Below are 24,005 nucleotides of genomic sequence, written 5' to 3' on the forward strand. Positions count from 1 at the left end.
TTGGAAAAGACTCTGATGCTGGGAGGGATTGGGGGCAGGAGGAAAAGGGGACAACAGAGGATGAGATGGCTGGATGGCATCACCGACTCAATGGACTTGAGTTTGAGTGAACTCCGGGAGTTGGTGATAGACAGGCAGGCCTGGTGTGCTGCAATTCATGGGGTCGCAAAGTGTCGGACATGACTGAGCAACTGAACTGAACTGATAGCTATATCTATCATGTATCTTTCATGATACAGCCCCATATACTTAGAAACTATAGCTAAATAATTCATGGGGTAATGTTTAGAAATGAGGAATTACACAAGCAATGTATCACCGTTTGGGGATGTTGGTAAAGAAGTACTTACAGTTAAATTTCTATCTCAAAAAGCAAGATCTGATGTTGATCCTCCTCCACATTTGCTAACTTGTCTGTGCTATAGTCACCACTCTTTAACACTTTTCCTTTCTTTTACCAGTTCTGTATCATTCTTTGATTTTTTAAGCAACTCTCATTCTGTTGAAAACCTCCACTGGGGACTTCCCTGGTGACCCAGTAGCTGAGACTTGGCGTTCCCATTGCAGGGGGTCCAGGTTCAATCCTCAGTCAGGGAACTAGATCTCACGTACTGCAAGTAAGAGTTTTCATGCCCCCAACTAATCACGTGCCACAACAAAGGCTGAAATTCCAAACTGCCAAAACTACTACCTGGTGCAGGCAAATAAATATTAAAAAAAAAAAAAAAAAACCCTCCTTTGATACTATTAGCCTTGGAAGCAATAGTTTCATCCTCTATGTCTGCCTCTGGCACTGACTTTATGCTGGTTTCTGTACCCTAACATTTGTAACCCCTGCCTTGCCTTTTTTCACCATTTCCATGTTTGCAACTGTGTATTAGAACATAGCATACACTTTTCAGAACATCAAATTTGACCAAATTCATCATCTTGCTCCCCACCCTCTAGAATTTGCTGTTTTAATCCTCTCTCTGACCCTGTCACTTTCCCAAACAGCCATCCTTGAAAACTCAAGACACCTTCCAAGCAGACACTGTGTCTCTTTCACAGTAATATCTTTTGTTCCAAGCAAAGAGCCTGACGTGGAACGAGTATGCAGTCAATGTATTTTGAATCATTGGAAGGCTCCACCCTCTTTCTAATTCCATATCCCTGCTTTGTATATCTTGGTAATGCCCTCTCATAATTATTCTCTTTATGTTTTCTATTTTCATTGTGACTAGTTTTCTTGACCACTCACCTGGAGAGAGGCACAAGACAGGCTGAAATTCTGAGAGTTAAATTATAGCTCATCTGAAACCCTGAGAGTGAAATTATAGCTCATCTCATAATAGTGTTCAACAAAAGCCATGTTAAAAGCAAAATGCTTCTAAGTCAGTTAGAAGGGTAAGACCTGACTGGGGGTTCTAAATGCTGATAACACATGGAGAAAGAATGTGTTGATCCAATGGAGAGTTGAGCCCCCAGCAGAGCCCCTTCAAATTCTTTCAGGATATTTCCCTGTCCCAGGACTCAGCTTCCCCAAGGAATGCATGTAGCCCAGTTGGTTCGAGTTTTTGACATAGCTGGATTTAGCTTCTCTTGAAGCACATCTAACCACCCCCTACATTTCTGGCAGTCCCAAAGCCATTCCTTCAATTGACCAGGCTCAGAATGTAAAAATTATTTCTGACTCTTAGCCCCATATAGTCCTCACATCTGCCTGATTGATCTTTTTTCATTCTTAGTCTCTTTCTTTCTCTTATTTCACTCCTTCCTTCTCTCTGCCACCCATAATTTATAAGTCACTAATTAAAGTAAACCTGTAATAGTCCTTCAGTTAGATCTCTATGCTTCTTTCCACCCTTCCTAAGAGTCCTTCCCTTGGCACCAGATTTCTCATCCTCTTTTTTTTCTTCTTCTTTAAAAAACTTTTTATTTTTATTTATTTGGCTGAGCTGAATCTTAATTGTGGTATGCAGGATCTTTGATCTTTATTGCACCATGCAGAATCTTTTATCGCAGCATGTGAACTCTTAGTTGCAGCATGTGGGATCTAGTTCCCTGATCAGGGATTGAACCTGGGACCCCAGCATTGGAAGCACAGAGTCTTAGTCGTTGGACACCAGGGAAGTCCTGATTTCTCATCTTTTTGTTGCTTTTCACTGTGTAATGCTGTAAGACCGACGAATGTATGAACATTCCCAGCAGACTTTCCATGTTGGCATTTAAAATAGGTGCTGCCTTCCTCAGCAAACCCAGTGGTTCCCCTCTGGCCAGTGTCACTGGGGGTTTCAGGCAGGTGGTATTTTCTGTCCTTCCCTGAACAGACAGTGTTCACACTCTCCCCCACTGCCTTTTCACTCAGGGTGCCCAATCACAGTTCAGTTCAGTCGCTCAGTTGTGTCTGACTCTTTGCGACCCCATGAATTGCAGCATGCCAGGCCTCCCTATCCATCACCAACTCCCAGAGTTCACCCAAACACATGTCCATCAAGTCGGTGATGCCATCCAGCCATCTCATCCTCAGTCATCCCCTTCTCCTACTGCCCCCAATCCCTCCCAGCATCAGAGTCTTTTCCAATGAGTCAACTCTTTGCATGAGGTGGCCAAAGTATTGGAGTTTCAGCTTTAGCATCATTCCTTCCAAAGAACACCCAGGACTGATCTCCTTTAGAATGAACAGGTTGGATCTCCTTGCAGTCCAAGGGACTCTCAAGAATCTTCTCCAACACCACAGTTCCAAAGCATCAATCACAGCCACATTTCAAATTCCCATCTTCTCCTAAAAATCTCTGCTGATACTCTTCGTTGACACTGATTCATTCCTTGTCTGGCCTTCTTCAGGTGCAAGGACATTTAGATGAGATGGATTTGCCATGAAGCTAATGGGGCTTCCAGGCTTCCCAGGTGGCGCTAGTAGTAAAGAACCTGCCTGCCATTCAGGAGACATAAGAAATGCAGGTTCAGCCCCTGGGTTGGGAAGATCCCCTGGAGGAAGGCATGGCAACCCACTCCAGTATTCTTGTCTGGAGAATTCCATGAGCAGAGGAGCCTGACAGGCTTCAGTCCATAGAGTAGCAAAGAGTTGGACATGACTGATGGGACTAAGCACACACACACACACACACACACACACACACACACAAAATGAGGCTTCCATTTGAAGGCTCCCTTCTTGGGACAGTTCCCTCCAAAAACTGTAGGCCTAAATTTTATTTATACTTTACTATTTTTTCTGAAAGAAGATCTTTCAAGTTGTAAAAGCCTGAGGTCCTACATAGTGTGGATCTGTCCCTGAATTTGGGCAGTTAATTATATTCTTTCCTTTTCCTGAAGTATTTTCTAATTGACTAGTGTTAAACAAATTTGTATTCCAAATTTAGTGTGAGCTTCTTGCTACATAATATTGTCTAATGTATAGTGTAGTAATTAAAAGGGTCATCAGTAGAGTCCCTCAGAGCTATATCCAAAATTATCTCTACCATTTCTTGCTCTGTCACATGTTTTATTTCTCCACTTGATTGAGCCTCGGTTTCTTTGTTTGTTAAGTGGGAATGATTATAGCAAGGGCTACATTATGACTTTCTGAGGCCCAAAGGCATTTTGCCCTCATGGATACTTACTCCATAAAAAATATTATAAATTACATTTTATGGTTGTGAGAAAAACTAATATCCAGGGAAGATTATATTCCTTTATTTTCCCTTCTGATTCTAAAAGAAACTTAAACATCTTCATGGACCTCTAAAAGCATTGTGGGTCCTAGGCATTGTACCTAATAAGCATAATGGATAGGTTGGTCCTGATTAGTCTCCACAGAAGGTAAGTCTGGTAAATAAGAAATGAAACAGTGCATGTAGAGCATTTAATAAAGCTTATGACACGTATTAAGTACTCAGTAGATGGTAGCTATTATTATTGGGTTGGCCAAAAATTTCATTTGAGTTCTTTGGGTTTTTCCACGAGATGGTATGGCAAAACCCGAATGAACTTTTTGGCTAACCCAACATTTTTGTTTGTCATTATTTCATTCCTCTTTTATATCCTTCACAATGAATAACAGAAGATAAAAGCTTCCTTGGGCTTCCCTGGTGGCTCCAGGGTAAGGAATCCATCTGCCAATGCAGAAAAGGTGGTTTCCATCCCTAGGTGGAGAAGATGCCCTGGAGAAGGAAACAGCAACCCACTCCAGTATTGTTGCCTGGGACATCCCATGGACAGAGGAGTCTAGCAGCTACAGTTCATGGGGTCCAAAGAGTTGGACATGACTTAGGAACTAAACAATAACAACAAAATCAGTTTGACTAGAGCATATTTTACACTAAGCTATTTGTAGTCTTATATGATAAACTGAGGCATACTAAAGTTTTTAAAAGTTTGAGCAAAAATCGACTGGAACTTGGCCACATCAAACCAGAAATGGTTAGGAGCCACTTCATAGACAGAAGTTAAGGGAAAGATTTTTATAGGGGAAAGGAGCAGCCATCATGGTCAACAAAAGAGTCCTAAATGCAGTACTTGGATGCAATATCAAAAACAACAGAATGATCTCTGTTCGTCTCCAAGGCAAACCATTCAATATCATGGTAATCCAAGTCTATGCCCCAACCAGTAATGCTGAAGAAGCTGAAGTTGAATGGTTCTATGAAGACCTACAAGACCTTTTAGAACTAACACCCACAAAAGATGTCCTTTTCATTATAGGGGACTGGAATGCAAAAGTAGGAGGTCAAAAAACACCTGGAGTAACAGGCAAATTTGGCCTTGGAATGCAGAATGAAGCAGGGCAAAGACTAATAGAGTTTTGCCAAGAAAATGCACTGGTCTTAGCAAACACCCTCTTCCAACAACACAAGAGAAGACTCTACACATGGACATCACCAGATGGTCAACACCGAAATCAGATTGATTATATTCTTTGCACCCAAAGATGGAGAAGCTCTATACAGTTAACAAAAACAAGACCAGGAGCTGACTGTGGCTCAGATCATGAACTCCTTATTACCAAATTCAGATTTAAATTGAAGAAAGTAGGGAAAACTGCTAGACCATTCAAATATGACCTAAATCAAATCCCTTTTGATTATACAGTGGAAGTGAGAAATAGATTTAAGGGACTAGATCTGATAGATAGAGTGCCTGATGAACTATGGAATGAGGTTTGTGACATTGTACAGGAGACAGGGATCAAGACCATGCCCATGGAAAAGAAATGCAAAAAAGCAAAATGGCTGTCTGGGGAGGCCTTACAAATAGCTGTGAAAAGAAGAGAAGCAAAAAGCAAAGGAGAAAAGGAAAGATATAAGCATCTGAATGCAGAGTTCCAAAGAATAGCAAGAAGAGATAAGAAAGCCTTCCTCAGTGATCAATGCAAAGAAATAGAGGAAAAGAACAGAATGGGAAAGACTAGAGATCTCTTACAGAAAATTAGAGATACCAAGGGAACATTTCCTGCAAAGATGGGCTCAATAAAGGACAGAAATGGTATGGACCTAATAGAAGCAGAAGATATTAAGAAGAGGTGGCAAGAATACACAGAAGAACTGTACAAAAAAGATCTTCATGACCCGGATAATCACGATGGTGTGATCACTCACCTAGAGCCAGACATCCTGGAATGTGAAGTCAAGTGGGCCTTAGAAAGCATCACTATGAACAAAGCTAGTGGAGGTGATGGAATTCCAGTTGAGCTATTTCAAGTCCTGAAAGATGATGCTGTGAAAGTGCTGCACTCAATATGCCAGCAAATTTGGAAAACTCAGCAGTGGCCACAGGACTGGAAAAGGTCAGTTTTCATTCCAATCCCAAAGAAAGGCAATGCCAAAGAATGCTCAAACTACCACACGATTGCACTCATCTCACATGCTAGTAAAGTAATGCTCAAAATTCTCCAAGCCAGGCTTCAGCAATACGTGAACTGTGAACTTCCTGATGTTCAAGCTGGTTTTAGAAAAGGCAGAGGAATCAGAGATCAAATTGCCAACATCCGCTGGATCATGGAAAAAGCAAGAGAGTTCCAGAAAAACATCTATTTCTGCTTTATTGACTATGCCAAAGCCTTTGACTGTGTGGATCACAATAAGCTGTGGAAAATTCTGAAAGAGATGGGAATACCAGACCACCTAATGTGCCTCTTGAGAAATCTGTATGCAGGTCAGGAAGCAACAGTTAGAAGTGGACACGGAACAACAGACTGGTTCCAAATAGGAAAAGGAGTACATCAAGGCTGTATATTGTCACCCTGCTTATTTAACTTCTGTGCAGAGTACATCATGAGAAACGCTGGGCTGGATGAAGCTCTAGATGGAATCAAGATTGCCAGGAGAAATATCAATAGCCTCAGATATGCAGATGATACCACCCTTATGGCAGAAAGTGAAGAGGAACTAAAATGCCTCTTGATGAAAGTGAAAGAGGCGAGTGAAAAAGTTGGCTTAAAGCTCAACATTCAAAAAATGAACATCATTGCATCTGGTCCCATCACTTCGTGGGAAATAGATGTGGAAACAGTGTCAAACTTTATGTGGGGGGGCTCCAAACACTGCAGATGGTGATTGCAGCCATGAAATTAAAAGACGCTTACTCCTTGGAAGAAAAGTTATCACCAACCTGGATAGCATATTCAAGAGCAGAGACATTACTTCGCTGACTAAGGTCCATCTAGTCAAGGCTGTGGTTTTTCCTGTGGTCATGTATGGATGTGAGAGTTGGACTGTGAAGAAGGCTGAGCGCCAAAGAATTGATGCCTTTGAACTGTGGTGTTGGAGAAGTCTCTTGAGAGTCCCTTGGACTGCAAGGAGATCCAACCAGTCCTTTCTGAAGGAGATCAACCCTGGGATTTCTTTGGAAGGAATGATGCTAAAGCTGAAAGTCTAGTACTTTGGCCACCTCACGCAAAGAATTTACTCTTTGGAAAAGACTTTGATGCTGGGAGGGATTGGGTGCAGGAGGAAAAGGGGACGACCAAGGATGAGATGGCTGGATGGCATCACTGACTCGATGGACATGAATCTGAGCCAACTCTGGGAGTTGGTGATGGACAGGGAGGCCTGGTGTGCTGCGATTCATGGGGTTGCAAAGAGTCAGACACGACTGAGTGACTGAACTGAAGTGTACTGAAGCAAGGAAATGATTTGATTGTTTAGAGTGTTAGGTGGTTGCCTTATGCAGGGAAGCCTAGTTGGCTGTTTGTGATAGGTTGTCCTTAGGTTTTGATTTTTTCAGCTGGATGCATTTCAGCCTTAGGTTTTGGTTTGCTTACATAGGCTACTAGGGTGTGATATGAAAGCCACCTCAGTCTGATGGTCTCCTTGTTTAATTAATCTAACGGTAGCAATAGATGTTGGGAAACAGAATTATCAGTTAATTTTATACTGTAATATACAGTAGCAATTAAAGCATTTATTATATGTTTGCTTATGTTTCCAGATTGGATGCACACCCTGTATTTACAAGAAGTTACTACTTGCCAAGAAGGTGCTAAGATACCGTCAGCTTGAATTTCCCAGCAGTAGCACTAGAATCTCGGACCCTACCCAAGAGATTCTAGCTCAATGGCTCTGGAATAGGACCTGAAAATAAATATTTTTTAAAAATCTGAGTCTCATGGTAATTTTGATTTGTTGGAAATCACCATCATAGGCAAGGACACTGGTGGCTTAAAGGATGATATGTGGGGCTATAGCTAACCTCTTCCCAACTCTGTAATACCCACCCTCCCAATCACTGCAAATAAAAATAGTGTGTCTGCTATGCAAATTCAAGTTCCAGTCAAGTCCCCTAGGCACTCTCTTCCTGACCAGATTGCATCTTTAAGCCTCCTTAGTAAAGTAATTTTGGAGTCACCAGCAGAAGATATATAATCTTGATGACAAATTGAAGAAAGCTGAGTGCTGAAGAATTGATGCTTTTGAACTGTGGTGTTGGAGAAGATTCTTGAGAGTCCCTTAGACTACAAGGAGATCCAACCAGTCCATCCTAAAGGAGATCAGTCCTGGGTGTTCATTGGAAGGACTGATGTTGAAGCTGAAACTCCAATACTTTGGCCACCTGATGCGAAGAGCTGACTCAATGGAAAAGACCCTGATGCTGGGAAAGATTGAGGGCAGGAGGAGAAAGGGATGACAGAGGATGAGGTGGTTGGATGGCATCATCAATTCAATGGACATGGGTTTGGGTGGACTCTGGGAGTTGGTGATGGACAGGGAGGCCTAGCGTGCTGCGGTTCATGGGGTTGCAAAGAGTTGGACACAACTGAGTGACTGAACTGAACTGATGACAAATTGAAATTATGATGGATTAACCACACTTGCAGGCATACAAAAATGGAGTCAGGTTGCCATTGAGGATATGATCTCAGACAGATCTCTACACCATGAGAACTTGAGCTCTATTTGAACTGTACCAGGCCCAAAGACACTACCAGTTGTATTCAAAACAACACTTGCCAGCTGCAACCTTGTGGTCTCAAGGTCTCCATTTGTAACTAGGCAACCTTTTTAGACTCCAACCAATTCTTACTTAATAAGCATCCTTACTTCTTGCCAGCTCCAATTATAATTCTTGAAAAACAATTCAAGTAACTCATAGTAATCTTCAGTTTTCTTCCCTTATAACCCATTTTGTGGTCTGGCAGAACACAATTCAACTGCTTCTTGAATTTGTGTATCCTGCAGTCCTGCTGCTGCTGCTGCTGCTGCTAAGACACTTCAGTCGTGTCCTACTCTGTGTGACCCCATAGATGGCAGCCCACCAGGCTCCCCTGTCCCTGGGATTCTCCAGGCAAGAACCCTGGAGTGGGTTGCCATTTCCTTCTCCAATCCATGAATGTGAAGTTGCTCGTTGTGTCTGATTCTTCGCGACCCCATGGACTGCAGCCTACAAGGCTCCTCCATCCATGGGATTTTCCAGGCAAGAGTACTGGAGTGGAGTTCCATTGCCTTCTCCACCTGCAGTCCTAACAAACCCCAAGTTAGGACTTTTTAATTTCAATCAGTTCTCTGTTTCTAAAACTTGATTAACAACCCCTATTCTAGGAAATTCCCTGGTGGTTCAGTGGTTAAGAATCCACCTTTCAATGCAGGGAACATCAGTTTGACCCCTGGTGTCAGAAGATCCCACATACCATGGAGTCACTAAGTCTGAGAGCCATATCTACTGAACCCACGCACCACAACTACTGAGCCACACACCCTAGGGCCTGTGTTCCACAACAAAAGAAGCCACCCCAGTGAGAAGCCTGAGCACCACAACTAGAGAATAGCCCCACTTGCCACAACTAGAGAAAGCCTGCATGCAGTGATGCATACCCACCATAGCCAAAAAAAACACCCTATTCTAGCTTTTAAGGAACTTCCAGGATAGATGCACATACAGCACTAGAAGAGAACATTTTCAGAACTGAATAAGTACTGCTGGCATCGAGCATTCAGAGGAGGAGGAAGCAGCCACTATAGGCTGAGGTTTTGGGAGAGGCCTTACAGTGATGAGTGACAGCTGATTCATGAAAGAAGGTAGACCTAGGATGCGTCATGGCCAAGAAAAAAGAACACAGGACTAGGTCTAGGAATAAAACTGGTTTTGCCATTCACTAGCTTGGTTTCTTTGAAAATGAAGATACAGAAAAATAAAAATCTGTCAACATCTACTCTAAACAAAACAAATTTGGTATAAGAATATTAGTATTTGCAAAAATATAATTTAATGCAAAAAGAGGGATATGATACTAAGATAAGCAATTGTCTACCAGGAGGATAGAATCGTCATGTACTTGTATGTATTGCCCCCTTGCCCCCCAAAAAACAACCTTGAAATATGTTAATTCCCAAACTGGGAGAATTTAAGACATCTCTCTCAGATAATGATGGATCAAGTATTTAAAACATTAATAAGAATAATGAATAATTGATTTGAACAACAAGAAGGGGAAACTGAAGCACAGAGCTTATAGTGAAATAGTGCCTATAGTGAAATAGCTTGTCCAATATAGCTAGTGACAGAGCAGAGATTCAAACCCAGGAAATCTTTTGTTGCCAGCCTGTGGCTAAAGTGGAATTATGAAAAGGTATTCACATAAAAGTATTAAAAACAAGTCAACTAAGCATTCAGTATTCAACTCAACAAGTTTGAAAATAGATAAACCCTCCCAAAGAGGAAGCAAACAAAAACTCTAAACACCCAAAGCTGGTTCTTTGAAAAGCCTATAAAAATAGGTTTCTTTAAATATTGACACAGAAACTCACAGAGAATGAAAATATGAGAGAAAGAGATGTGAGTAAAGAAACGGACATAACTAGAGAAATATCAGAGACTTTTAAAATTATGGATGAATAGTATAAAGAATTTTTTACCAATAAGCTGAAAGGTTGAAGTGTATTTTTTTCTAGAAAACAAAAGTTAACAAAGTTGAAAAAAAAAAAATGAACCAATACCCAATAAAGAAATGGAAAGTACTCAGGACTCTTCCAACACTCCTTTTTTCACTTACAAAAAGAGAAGGTACAGAAAATTTTACGGTGCATTTAAAAAAAACCTTTAAAGAAATGATAATCCCAAGTTTTAAGAGATTTACAACTACAAGCAGAAAAAGGAAGGGAAGGAAAGCCATGAACTTTATTTTATGAAGGTATAACTACCTTTACACCAAAATGGGACAAGAGCAATACAGAAAAGGAAAGATGAATTTTTCGAGGTAAAATTAACAAAGTGGTCTTTAGTCTAAGATCCAGTGAAATGTGTTTGCTATGTGGAAGTAGAAGGCAGAGAGAATCTTAACTCAATGAAACTGCGGGGTTCTCCTCACTGACTAGTTTCCCAGATTATGAAGAATGAGCCATCATCATCCAATGCAAAGGTAATTTTTTAAATTGGATCCTTCTATGACCCGAAGAAATGAGTTTTTATTTCCCAGTGCCATTACTATCGACACTTTGCTGTTCTTCTTGACCTTAGGTAGAGTGGAACATGCCTGAGCACCATTATAACCTCACTGGGATACCACACAGTCAGTACTCTACAGGTAATCTAGTATTAGAAACTACAAGAGTTTTGTGGGACCCAATGACTCCAGGCTCTTTCTACAGCAAAGCTTCAACTAGATCAGCTGTTGCACAACAGGACTGCTTTTGATTTCAGCTGCTTTTGTTCCTCCTCTTTGGTCACACGCCTTATTTTTTCTATTTTTATAGTCAACAGTTGGCTAAGTAGCAAGCTCACAAAAGGTACTTGCAGGGTGTCATTTGTGAAAAGCTCTTTTAGTTTTAATTAATTAGTTAATTTAGTCTCCTTTATGCTGTGGATAAAAAGGCTCTTTGTATCAGAGAGATGGTACTTAATATGTTTTAGCTTTTCCTGCTTTTCAACAATAATCCAACTGATAAGAGTTTTAAGAGCCATTTCATTTTATAGCATATGTATATAATTATATAATTTTCTATTTGCCTATGGAAGACAGCATTGAATATTCATTAGGAATAAAGGCTTTGGAGTCAGAAAAGATGGGATTTAAGTCTTGGCTCTAATAGAAAATGGTGTGGAAATAAACACACCCAGTTGTTAATAGAGGTTACCTCTGGAGGCTGACAGGCACTACACTTTTACTTTATCCCCTCTGGATTTAATGAGCATATGAACTTTTTTAACTTGAAAAGAAGAGAAGGGAAGGAAAGGAATAGGAAGAGAGCTAATTGTGTGACTAAAGGCAAACAATTCTGCCTCTCTGTGCTGCAGGTTACTCACGCATTATATAGAGAATACTGAAGGAGTATTATGAGGAATACAGGAGGTAAATACACATAAAACATTTTGCACTTCACTTGGCACAAATTCAGCATCCAATAACTGTTCACTATTCAGTTCAGTTCAGTCGCTCAGCTGTGTCCGACTCTGCAACCCCATGAATTGCAGCACGCCAGGCTTCCCTGTCCATCACCAACTCCCGGAGTTCACTCAGACTCATGTCCATCGAGTCAGTGATGCCATCCAGCCATCTCATCCTTGGTCGTCCCCTTCTCCTCCTGCCCCCAATCCCTCCCAGCATCAGAGTCTTTTCCAATGAGTCAACTCTTCTCATGAGGTGGCCAAAGTACTGGAGTTTCAGCTTTAGCATCATTCCTTCCAAAGAAATCCCAGGGTTGATCTCCCTCAGAATGGATTGGTTGGCTCTCCTTGCAGTCCAAGGGACTCTCCAACACTACAGTTCAAAGGCATCAATTCTTTGGCGCTCAGCCTTCTTCACAGTCCAACTCTCACATCCATACATGACCACAGGAAAAACCATAGCCTTGACTAGACGGACCTTAGTCGGCAAAATAATGTCTCTGCTTTTGAATATGCTATCCAGGTTGGTCATAACTTTCCTTCCAAGGAGTAAGCATCTTTTAATTTCATGGCTGCAGTCACCATCTTCAGTGATTTTGGAGCCCCCAAAAATAAAGTCTGACACTGTTTCCACTGTTTCCCCATCTATTTCCCATGGAGTGATGGGACCGGATGCCATGATGTTCATTTTTTGAATGTTGAGCTTTAAGCCAGCTTTTTCACTCTCTACTTTCACTTTCATCAAGAGGCTTTTTAGCTTCACTTCGCTTTCTGCCATAAGGGTGGTGTCATCTGCATATCTGAGATTATTGATATTTCTCCCAGCAATCTTGATTCCAGCTTGTGTTTCTTCCAGTCCAGCGTTTCTCATGATGTACTCTGCATAGAAGTTAAATAAGCAGGGTGACAATATACAGCCTTGATGTACTCCTTTTCCTATTTGAAACCAGTCTGTTGTTCCGTGTCCAGTTCTAACTGTTGCTTCCTGACCTGCATACAGATTTCTCAAGAGGCAGGTCAGGTGGTCTGGTATTCCCATCTCTTTCAGAATTTTCCACAGCTTATTGTGATCCACACAGTCAAAGGCTTTGGCATAGTCAATAAAGCAGAAATAGATGTTTTTCTGGAATTCTCTTGCTTTTTCAATGATCCAGCAGATGTTGGCAATTTGATCTCTGGTTCCTCTGCCTTTTCTAAAACCAGCTTGAACATCAGGAAGTTCACAGTTCACGTATTGCTGAAGCCTGGCTTGGAGAATTTTGAGCATTACTTTACTAGTGTGTGAGATGAGTGCAATTGTGTGGTAGTTTGAGCATTCTTTGGCATTGCCTTTCTTTGGGATTGGAATGAAAACTGACCTTTTCCAGTCCTGTGGCCACTTTCACAGCATCATCTTTCAGAATTTGAAATAGCTCAGCTGGAATTCCATCACCTCCACTAGCTTTGTTCTTAGTGATGCTTTCTAAGGCCCACTTGACTTCACATTCCAGGATGTCTGGCCCTAGGTGAATGATCACACCATGGTGATTATCCGGGTCATGAAGATCTTTTTTGTACAGTTCTTCTGTGTATTCTTGCCACCTCTTCTTAATATCTTCTGCTTCTGTTAGGTCCATACCATTTCTGACCTTTATCGAGCCTATCTTTGCAGGAAATGTTCCCTTGGTATCTCTAATTTTCTTGACGAGATCTCTAGTCTTTCCCATTCTGTTCTTTCCTCTATTTCTTTGCATTGATCCCTGAGGAAGGCTTTCTTATCTCTTCTTGCTATTCTTTGGAACTCTGCATTCAGATGCTTATATCTTTCCTTTTCTCCTTTGTTTTTTTGCCTCTTCTTTTCACTGTTACCCCTAGGCAAAATACTTAACTCAATATTTGCCATATAGTAAGTGCTCAAAAAATGGTAAGTAGTCAAGCAAACAAAATATGATAACTCTTCCTTCTTTTTTTCCTAGTTTTATTGAGATATAACTGTATAAGTTTAAGGCATACAGCATAATGATTTGATTTACATTCATCATGAAATTATGACCACAGTAAGTTTAGTGAAAACCCATCATCTCATATAGATAGAAAATTAAAGAAATCAAAAAAAATTTCTTTGTGATGAGAACTCTTAGGATTTACTCTCTTATAAGTTTGTATATGTAACATACCAGAGTTAGTTTTACGTTATATCACAGTGTTGATTGTACATTATAAGATAAGTACTTACTTATAACTGGAAGTTTGTATCTTTTGACTAACTTTCATCCAATTCCTCCTTTCTCTTCCCTCCTCTGGTAACCACAATCTGATCTCTTTTTCTATGAGTTTGTTTTTGAAATAAATTGGAGCTACAACACTGTTAGTACATGACACAGTTATTCAGTATCTCTATACATTTAAAAATTGTCACTACAATAAGTAATTACCATCTGTCACAATACACGATATTACATACTTATTGACTATTTCCACACACTATACATTTCATACCCATGATTCATTTATTTTGTATCTGGAAGTTTGTTCCTCTTAATTTTCCTCACTTATTTCTCTCCTCTTATCCCCACCCCCGCAAATGATAGGTATTCTTACTAAGTACATTTTTTAATATTATTTTTCTTGTTCTTGTCTAAATCTGGAAAGTTTTCCTTGTATTTTGCTTTGAGTTATTTGCAATTGGTTCTTTATTTTTAAAAAAATGAAGTCTCAAATTGAAGGACAGTTTTTGAATTGGCCTAAACTCTTCAGAAGTGTTAATGTCATAAAAATAAAGATTGAGAAGATATTAATGCTAATTTTCTGATACCTATCATTGAATATTCATAATATCTGAAGTCATATTAAAATAATTAGTTACTAAATAAATGTAGAAACCCTGTGATCCATTGCTAATATAATATAAACTGATGTGACTGTCCTGAAGGATAATTTGGCCAAATCTTTCAAAAACAGAAATGAATATATCCTTTGACTCAAAAATTCCACTTCTAAGAAATTATCCTATAAAGATGCTTCCATTTGTGTGAAATGAAATGATACAAATAAAACAATGTATTCTTTGTGTGAACAAAGTTTAGAAACTTGCTGGACCATCAGTAATGCGATACTTAAATAAATTATAATACACCCAAACAATAGAATAAAATGGACTTACTATACTGCTTTAAGTGTACTTTTCTGGAAGGAATTCCAAGAGAAGGGAAGCTAAGAGAATAAGGCAAAGTAAAGAACATTGGGTAGAATATGCCCCCATTTGTGTGGGGGGGAAATGTACGTGTGTATGCATATGTATGCATTGATTTTTATATGCATCTATTTATAGTTTATATTAAAATATATCAATATATATATTTGTGGGTCTTCCCGGCACTAGTGATAAGGAATCTGCCTGCTGATGCAGGGGATGCACGAGATGCAGTTTCGATCCCTGGGTTGGGAAAATCCCTTGCAGTAGGAAATGGCAACCTGCTCCAGTATTCTTGCCTGGAAAATTCCATGGACAGAGGAGCCTGGTGGGCTGCAGTCCATGAGGTTGCAAAGAGTCAGACACGACTGAGCAACTGAGTACACGTGCATACCTATAGTTGTATACTTATATATGTCTCTCTATATACTTTTTAATACATTGATATATGTATGTATTTGTAAATACATAGTATACCTCTAATGATGCTTTTTTTAAAAAATTGAGGATACTGCTAGCTCCGGAAAGGAAACTGAGTTACTGGGAGATAGAGAGTGGGTGTGACTTATTTATCTTGGTATGTACCATTTTGTATTTTGTGCAATGTACAGGTATTATGTGTTAAAAAAACACTAAAGAATGGAGACAATGGAGAATGTTGGAGAGTCGATATGAAATCAGTTGAAAGAAGTGAACATTTGTTAATAACATGAGTACAAGCAGATGGAAAGAGAACTGCACTGAACAGTTCTCCAAATATAGAAACCATCTACTGGAGAAAGTCAGACAAACATGGCATGTCCAAAAATCTGTTTCCAGTTTAAAGCTTATCTTTTCATGGAGTAAGGATGTTCACATGATTCATTTCTTCATTTTTTTTTAAAAAAAACTAAGGTAAAGGGGTTAATTTTCTTGTATATGAATTAAACTTCAATTAAAAATATGAATTTTTAGGAGATTAATAATGATGATTCATGGGATACTGCTCAGCAATAGATAGAAAGGAAGTATTGATACATACACATGTTGGATGAATCATTCAGGCATTGTGCTTATTGAAAAAAGCTTGTCTCAAGAGGTTCCATGCTGTAAGATTCCATTTATATGGCTTTCTCAGAGACAAACTGTAAAAAGGAAGAAAGATAAGTGGTTTTCAGGGACTGGGAGTGAGTGACTCTCGAGGGATGATAGGAGAGAGTCTTTTTTGGAGGGTGGATGATGCGACGGTTCTATATCCTGGTCATGGAGGTAGTTGCAGGAATCTATACATGTGTTAAAATTCATAGAACTTTACCTTAAAAGCAAAAAATCAAAATAGTTATGTAATAATATATAAACTAAAAATGTTTTAGGATAAAATGCACACACACACTTAAATGTGGGAGTTCTTGCAAGAGCTATCACCAAGCTAGAGTTCATAACTTTAGCATTTAAATTTTGCTTCTATACCAAGAGTCAGCAGAGTTTGGCTGGTGATTTGATATTGTGACCATATTGTCCTATTCAACATGACAACCCTAACCCTCTCCATGATTCTCTTAGAATGAGTCAGGGAGTATTTAATAATTCCAGAGTCTCATCGTTACAGGAACACGGTGGCTACACATTGTAATTTCCCTCCCATGTGAACGCACCAGCGAAGTTGACATTGGTGGATGGTCATGACACACCCTGTAACACAGTTTTATGGTTCATTGTTACAACACACCTTAGGTGCCAGTATGAAGATGACTCAACGGAAGTAAGGATGCCAGGGCAGTGTGCTTTTTCCAGCTGAAAAAGCAATCCCAGCACCAGTTCCTTGTCTCACAGTGGCTTGGCAACTTCACCTCTCTCCAAAGTAGAGAGGAAAATCAAGTCCAACAGGCCTTCCCGAAACATGGCGTGAAACACCACATGTCACCTTTCTTCCTGGAGGAGACACTAAACAAGTACTTCTTGAGGTAAACTATTACATATTCTCCCCATTTCTCACCTAAGCAGTCAGAAGTAAACTGTCTTCCTGAAGACATGAAAAGAGCAAAACAGCTACCTGGCATTCTTATATTTCCCCTGCTGGTAATTCTTTCATAGCCTACTTATTTTACACATTTCTTCTAGACTTCAACTTAAATAGCTCTACAAAAAGCCACTTGTTGTAGAGCAAAATGGGCTGATGATTCGAATTATCCATCCACAGAAGAAGAAATGATTGTGAAGAGAAAGCTGCATTAAGGATTTCCTGGTTGAAAAGACTCTAGAATCAACGTCTAGAATTTGAATCTCAACTCTGAAGTGCATCAGCTGTGTGACCTTAGGTAAGTAACTAAACTTCTCTGGCCTCAGTTTTCTCTCTGTTCTTTACAGGTGCTAAAGAAGCCTACTGAACCGGGGGTAAGATTAAATCACATAATGGCTATAATGCATCTAGTAGGAGGCTTGTGTGTGTGCTCAGTTGCTCAGTTGTATCTGACTCTGTAACCCCAGGGACTGTAACCCACCAGGCTCCTCTGTCCATAGAATTCTCCAGTCAGAAATACTGGAGTGGGTTGCCATTTCTTCCTGGAGATATTCCTGACCCAGGGATCAAACCTGCATTTCCTACATCTGCATTGGCAAGCAGATTCTTTACCAGTGCACCACCTGAGAAGCCCAATAAATGGCTTAGAGAAGCTTAATGCATATTCAGGATGTGTGAACCGTTTTCACATGCTAAGTCATTAACGTGACCAGGAAGGGGTGGGACTTTCCAGGAAGGTGTTTAAATTCCTTTTGCTGCCCAGTTCGTCTAATGTGTTTAGGGTGACCTACAGCACTCCCAGGGTCTGCTGCCTGTTTCCATGTTGGCATGGTGTCCTGTTCCCTCATGTCCTTTGCTGATCTGCCAATCAATCTGGGAATCTAATCGTCCCAGAGTTGTTAGTGACTTTGACTTCTCCACTTAGAGAATGATGGCATAAGAAGTTACCTTAGGCTGGGAGCAGCTGGGGCCAATCAGCAGTCTTCAGGTAGTATTTCTTACCACAGAAGTCAGCCCCACAGCCTGGGCTATGACCCCTCTGTGAACTAGCCACCACCTTGTGCTCCCTTCTCATGGTCCAGGGTCCTTGTACACATTGATGATACTCATCTTTCTGCTTCCCTTCCTTCTCTCCTTCCTTCCCAGATCAGAGTGGAATCAGTTCAGTCACTCAGTCATGTCCGACATTTGTGACCCCATGAACTGCAACTCGCCAGGCCTCCCTGTCCATCACCAACTCCCAGAGTCCACCTAAACCCAATCCAACAATCTCATCCTCTGTCATCCCTTCTCCTCCTGCCCTCAATCTTTCCCAGCATCAGGGTCTTTTCCAGTCAGTCAGCTCTTCATATCAGGTGGCCAAAGTATTGGAGTTTCAGCTTCAACATCAGTCCTTCCAATGAACACCCAGGACTGATCTCCTTTAGAATGGACTGGTTGGATCTCCTTGCAGTCCAAGGGACTCTCAAGAGTCTTCTCCAACACCACAGTTCGAAAGCATCAATTCTTTGGCGCTCAGCTTTCTTTATAGTCCAACTCCCACATCCATACATGACCACTGGAAAAACCATAGCCTTGACTAGATGGACCTTTGTTGGCAAAGTAATGTCTCTGCTTTTGAATATGCTATCTAGGTTGGTCATAACTTTCCTTCCAAGGAGCAAGCATCTTTTAATTTCATGGCTGCAGTCACCATCTGCAGTGATTTTGGAGCCCAGAAAAATTAAGTCTGACACTGTTTCCACTGTTTCCCCATCTATTTGCCATGAAGTGATGGGACTGGATACCATGATCTTAGTTTTCTGAATGTTGAGCTTTAAGCCAACTTTTTCACTTTCATCAAGAGGCTTTTTAGCTGCTCTTCAATTTCTGCCATAAGGGTGGTGTCATCTGCATATCTGAAGTTATTGATACTTCTCCCGGCAATCTTGATTCCAGCTTGTGTTTCTTCCAATCCAGTGTTTCTCATGATGTACTCTGCATATAAGTTAAATAAGCAGGGTGACAATATACAGCCTTGATGTACTCCTTTTCCTATTTGGAACCAGTCTATTGTTCCATGTCCAGTTCTAACTGTTGCTTCCTGATTTCTCAAGAGGCAGGTCAAGTGGTCTGGTATTCCCATCTCTTTCAGAATTTTCCACAGTTTATTGTGATCCCACAGTCAAAAGCTTTGGCATAGTCAATAAAGCAGAAAGAGATGTTTTTCTGGAACTCTCTTGCTTTTTCAGTGATCCAGCGGATGTTGGCAATTTGATCTCTGGTTCCTCTGCCTTTTCTAAAACCAGCTTGAACATCTGGAAGTTCACGATTCATGTATTGCTGAAGCCTGCCTTGGAGAATTTTAAGCATTATTAGTGTGTGAAATGAGGGCAATTGTGCGGTAGTTTGAGCATTCTTTGGCATTGCCTTTCTTTGGGATTGGAATGAAAACTGACCTTTTCCAGTCCTGTGACCACTGCTGAATTTTCCAAATTTGTTGGCATATTGAGTGCAGCACTTTCACAGCATCATCTTTCAGGATTTGAAATAGCTCAACTGGAATTCCATCACCTCCACTAGCTTTGTTTGTAGTGATGCTTCCTAATAATAGAGTGGAATAGTGCTCATTAAAGCCTTATAGGGATAGTGCCAATGAGGAACTTTCCAGATCTGGGCTTGGTCCAGAGAAGACTCATTAATAAAGATCAACTGGGAACTTCCCTGGAAGTTCAGTTGCTAAGATTTCACCTTCCAGTGCAATGAGTGTGGAGCCCAATGCCTAGTCGGGAAGCTAAGATCCCACATGCCTTGCAACCAAAAAACCAAAATTTAAAACAGAAGCAATATTGAACAAATTCAACAAGAACTTTAAGAAGGGTCCACATTAAAAAAGAAATCTTAAAAAGATTGACTGTACACTCTGGGAGCCTATAGGTAACTGCTGCTTCCACTGATGTTTGCTATTTATTGCTTCCTCATAATCGTTGGGAAAAGGCAGTGGCAACCCACTCCAATACTCTTGCCTGGAAAATCCCATGGACAGAGAAGCCGGGTAGGCTGCAGTCCATGGGGTCGCGAAGAGTCAGACACGACTGAGTGACTTCACTTTCACTTTTCACTTTTATGCGTTGGAGAAGGAATTGGCAACCCGCTCCAATACTCTTACCTGAAGAATCCCAGGGATGGCGGAGCCTGGTGGGCTGCTGTCAATGGGGTCACACAGAGTCGGACACGACTGAAGCGACTTAGCAGCAGCAGCAGTATAATCTTTGAGTGGCTATCTTGCCAGTTTAGGAAGGCTGAGGAAAAATTAGTTTGCCAACAAAGGTCCGTTTAGTCAAGCCTATGGTTTTTCCAGTGGCCATATATGGATGTGAGAGTTGGACTGTGAAGAAGGCTGAGCGCCGAAGAATTGATGCTTTTGAACTGTGGTGTTGGAGAAGACTCTTGAGAGTCCCTTGGACTGCAAGGAGATCCAACCAGTCCATTCTGAAGGAGATCAGCCCTGGGATTTCTTTGGAAGGAATGATGCTAAAGCTGAAACTCCAGTATTTTGGCCACCTCATGCGAAGAGTTGACTCATTGGAAAAGACTCTGATGCTGGGAGGGATTGGGGGCAGGAGAAGGGAACAACAGAGGATGAGATGGCTGGATGGCATCATGGACTCGATGGACGTGAGTCTGAGTGAACTCCGGAAGTTGGTGATGGACAGGGAGGCCTGGTGTGCTGTGATTCATGGAGTCACAAAGAGTCGGACACAACGAGCAACTGAACTGAACTGAAGGAGAAATTCCTATAAATGTTATTTTCTACCACATGATATATTTACTATTTTGCTTGAAATTTTTATTTTTATGTTTCTTATAAAAATATAAATAAAATCACTACTGTTTTCAGGCCAAACAGATTATTGTACAACAGTCTACTGTGTATAAGAGTATCACACAAGTTAGAAGGGTTAGTCCTAGAAGAATTTGACACAACACTATAATAACACAGTATTAATAATGGAACTAGGAATGAAAAAAGAATCCATTAAGTCTTCAGAATCTGTGAATATGTGACAGTACACAGCAAGGGGGAATGAAGGATGCAGATGGAATGAAGATCGCCAAGGGGCTGACTTTAAAGAACTGATATTTTCCTGATTATCTGGTTCAGCTGCATGAAATCACAAAGCCAGGGAGGCAGAAAAGGAAGTTAGGCAGAAATTTGAAGGAGCTTTACAGGAGACCCTGCTCCTCTTCTCAGCAGATTTCTCCAGCTATTGTTCTATTAGTCTCTCTCCCTTCATTGCTTAACTTATTGAAAGAATTGTCTATGTTCTCTGCCCAGACTTTCCTCGCTTCTCCTTCATGACTTAATCTATGATGTTTTTGCCTTCATGTTGAAGGCAAACACAATTGAAATTGTGTTTCCCAAGGTCACCAATTACCTCCTTGTAGCTAAATCCAGTAACTATTTTTTGCCTTCTTTTCTTAGAGATCTCTGATAATTCCTCTGTCCTAAAATAATTTTACTTACTTTGATTTGCGTGGTTTTACACTTCCCCACTTCTCCTTCAGCCTCTATGGATGTTCCTCCTGGAGTTCAGTGCTTCCCTTGCCTTTCCCCTAAATAATACTTATGATTGGCCTTCCACTTCTTCTACAGACTATTAAAAATCATCTACATCCACTATCTCAATGAGAAGGCATATGTTGATGAATCCTAAATATTAAATATCTTCTAGCCTAAAGTTTCCACCTGAATTTCCAATCTTCATATCCATGTGCCTTCTGAAACCTCCACTTGGTTGTTTCAAAAACAGCTTCATTTTAGACTGTGATACTCCAGTATGGGTGTAAATGGCTAATTTTGGGGGGAGGTGATCTCTGGAGGCCTTCTAAGGGAATGAGAAATGAGAAAGGAAAAGAAAGAGAATCAGCAGAGGATGTGTCAACAAACAGCTATTGTGGTTGATACCTGAGGCTTAGTCTCATGGGACCCTCTAAACACTGGATGGAAGATGCCTCAGAAATGGTATGTAGAAAGACAAGAAAAATTCCCTTGCAGTCCAGTGGTTAGAACTCTGCAATTTCATTGCCAAAGGCCCAAGTTCCATCTCTGATGGGGGAACCGAGATCACAAAAGCTGTGAGGTGGAGGCAAAAGGAGAAAGATAGCTGAGATTGTGATTCATCAGTCCCTGTACCTCACTGTGGTTGGTCACTCTTGGGACATCAACTCCCTGAAACTTTGTAGCTGACTACATGTACCCTAAAGCAAAACTCACTTTAATGAGCAAGGAATGACCTCAGGCAGAGAGATGTAGATGCTTTCTTCACATACAGGAACTTGTTGTTCAGTCACTAAGTCATGTCTGACTCTTTGTGACCCCGTGGACATCAGGCTTTCCTTTCCTACACTATCTCGCAGAATTTGCTCAAATTCATGTCCTTGAATAGTAGGCCGCAGGGACACGAGTAGGTCATTGCCAGTGTCCACTACACACCTCAAGTCAACATGTCGCAAACTGAATTCCAGATTTTAGACTCAAATTTTGCTCTTCCTTCTGGGTCCCCCATTTCAATAGATGGACACTATCAACCTAGTGTCCAAGCCAGAGACTTGAACAATCTCAGTATCAGGCTAAAGTCCCCCCTTTCCTTTCCTACACCATCCACATATCATGTCCTGTCAATTCTACCTTCTAGAATTTTCTCAAATCTGCCCTCTTGTACATTCCACAGCTAGTACGTGATCTCAGAGGACCATTGTCTCTTACTTGGATAGCTACATAGATCCTGCTTTGGAGTTTTAATCTCCTATCTCCAGACTTTGTCTTTCTCAATCTGTTTTCAACATAGCAACCAGAGTGGCCTCCAGAAACAAATTCAATCATGCCACTTTCCTGCTAAAAATTATTCAATGACTATTTCCATAAAGATAGAGGTCACACTTCGTAACATTGTTTACTAGACTTTCCATGATGTTGCATTTGCTTACCCCTTTAACCTCAAGCCACATCCCTTTCCTGTTCATTTATTCCCTAAAAAACACAAAAACAAAAACACTTCTCTCCTTCACCCCTGCATGTAACTTTATATTCTCAGTGCTTTCAAATATGCCATATGCTCTCTAGCCCCTGGGACTTTGCTCATTCCATCATCCACTGATTAAGTCCTGTTGTTCCTGAGATCACAATTCCAGGTTGATTCTTTTAGGAAGTCTTCCCTGATTTCCTCCAGTGTAAGATTAGTTAGGGCTTCCTGGGTAGCTCAGCTGGTAAAGAATCCACCTGCAATGCAGGAGACCCTGATTCGATTCCTGGGTTGAGAATTTCCTCTGGAGAAGGGATAGGCTACCCACTCCAGTATTCTTGAGCTTCCGTGGTAGTAAAGAATGGTAAAGAATCCATCTACAATGCCAGAGACCTGGGTTTGATCCCTGAGTTGGGAAGATTCCCCTGGAGGAGGGCATGGCAACCCATTCTAGTATTCTTGCCTGGAGAATCCCCAGGGACAGAAGAACCTGGTAGGCTATAGTCCACCAGGGGTCGCAGAGTCAGACAGACTGAGCGACTAAGCACACACGCACATAAGCTTAGTACCCTATGTGTCCTCAGTTTGGTATTTCTCACACTGAATTGTAGGCTTTTTACCTGCTAGATTCAGCTCCCTCCTCCAATAACAAAAGCTCTATTAAATAGGTCTTTTAGGTGGATCTAATAGGTAGATTAGGTGTCATCAGCACATTGCACGGTGTGGCACATAGTAGAAAATAATACATATTTGTTGAAAAACATCTCTCCATGCTATGGCAAAGCAATAAATTTGTAAACTTGGCTGGCTGTTGACTCTTTTCCAAATGCCTGAAATCTGAGAGCCAATGCAGTTTTTGTATCTGAATGTCACATAGCAAAGAGAGACCTCTCTTTGAAGTCAGTAGGCCCGAAGAGAGTCTGCTATCAATAGACCTACCTCCCACCTGCTGCTGGAGGAATTTATCACAACTCTGAAGAGTATCCAAGAAGACATGTTTCCCAGAAAAATCAAACCACTGATCTTTCCA

General features: G+C 40.9%; 1 long non-coding RNA gene across 3 annotated transcripts in view; it reads left to right on the forward strand.

Moving 5' to 3' along the window:
- Positions 1 to 9,249: 9,249 nt before the first annotated feature.
- Positions 9,250 to 24,005, forward strand: part of LOC120854401 — a 50,617-nt gene continuing 35,861 nt past the window's right edge. The window contains exons 1-4 of one of the 3 annotated variants that reach the window (XR_005718973.1): positions 9,250 to 10,999; positions 15,583 to 15,865; positions 16,685 to 16,914; positions 17,154 to 17,451. This is a non-coding gene — a long non-coding RNA (uncharacterized LOC120854401). Of the gene's footprint in view, positions 11,000 to 15,582; positions 15,866 to 16,684; positions 17,452 to 24,005 lie in introns of those variants that run through there. The other 2 variants (XR_005718974.1, XR_005718972.1) reach the window with 2 other exon arrangements.

Source organism: Oryx dammah, unplaced genomic scaffold, assembly GCF_014754425.2.
Source record: "Oryx dammah isolate SB20612 unplaced genomic scaffold, SCBI_Odam_1.1 HiC_scaffold_27, whole genome shotgun sequence".
Lineage (NCBI taxonomy): Eukaryota > Metazoa > Chordata > Mammalia > Artiodactyla > Bovidae > Oryx > Oryx dammah.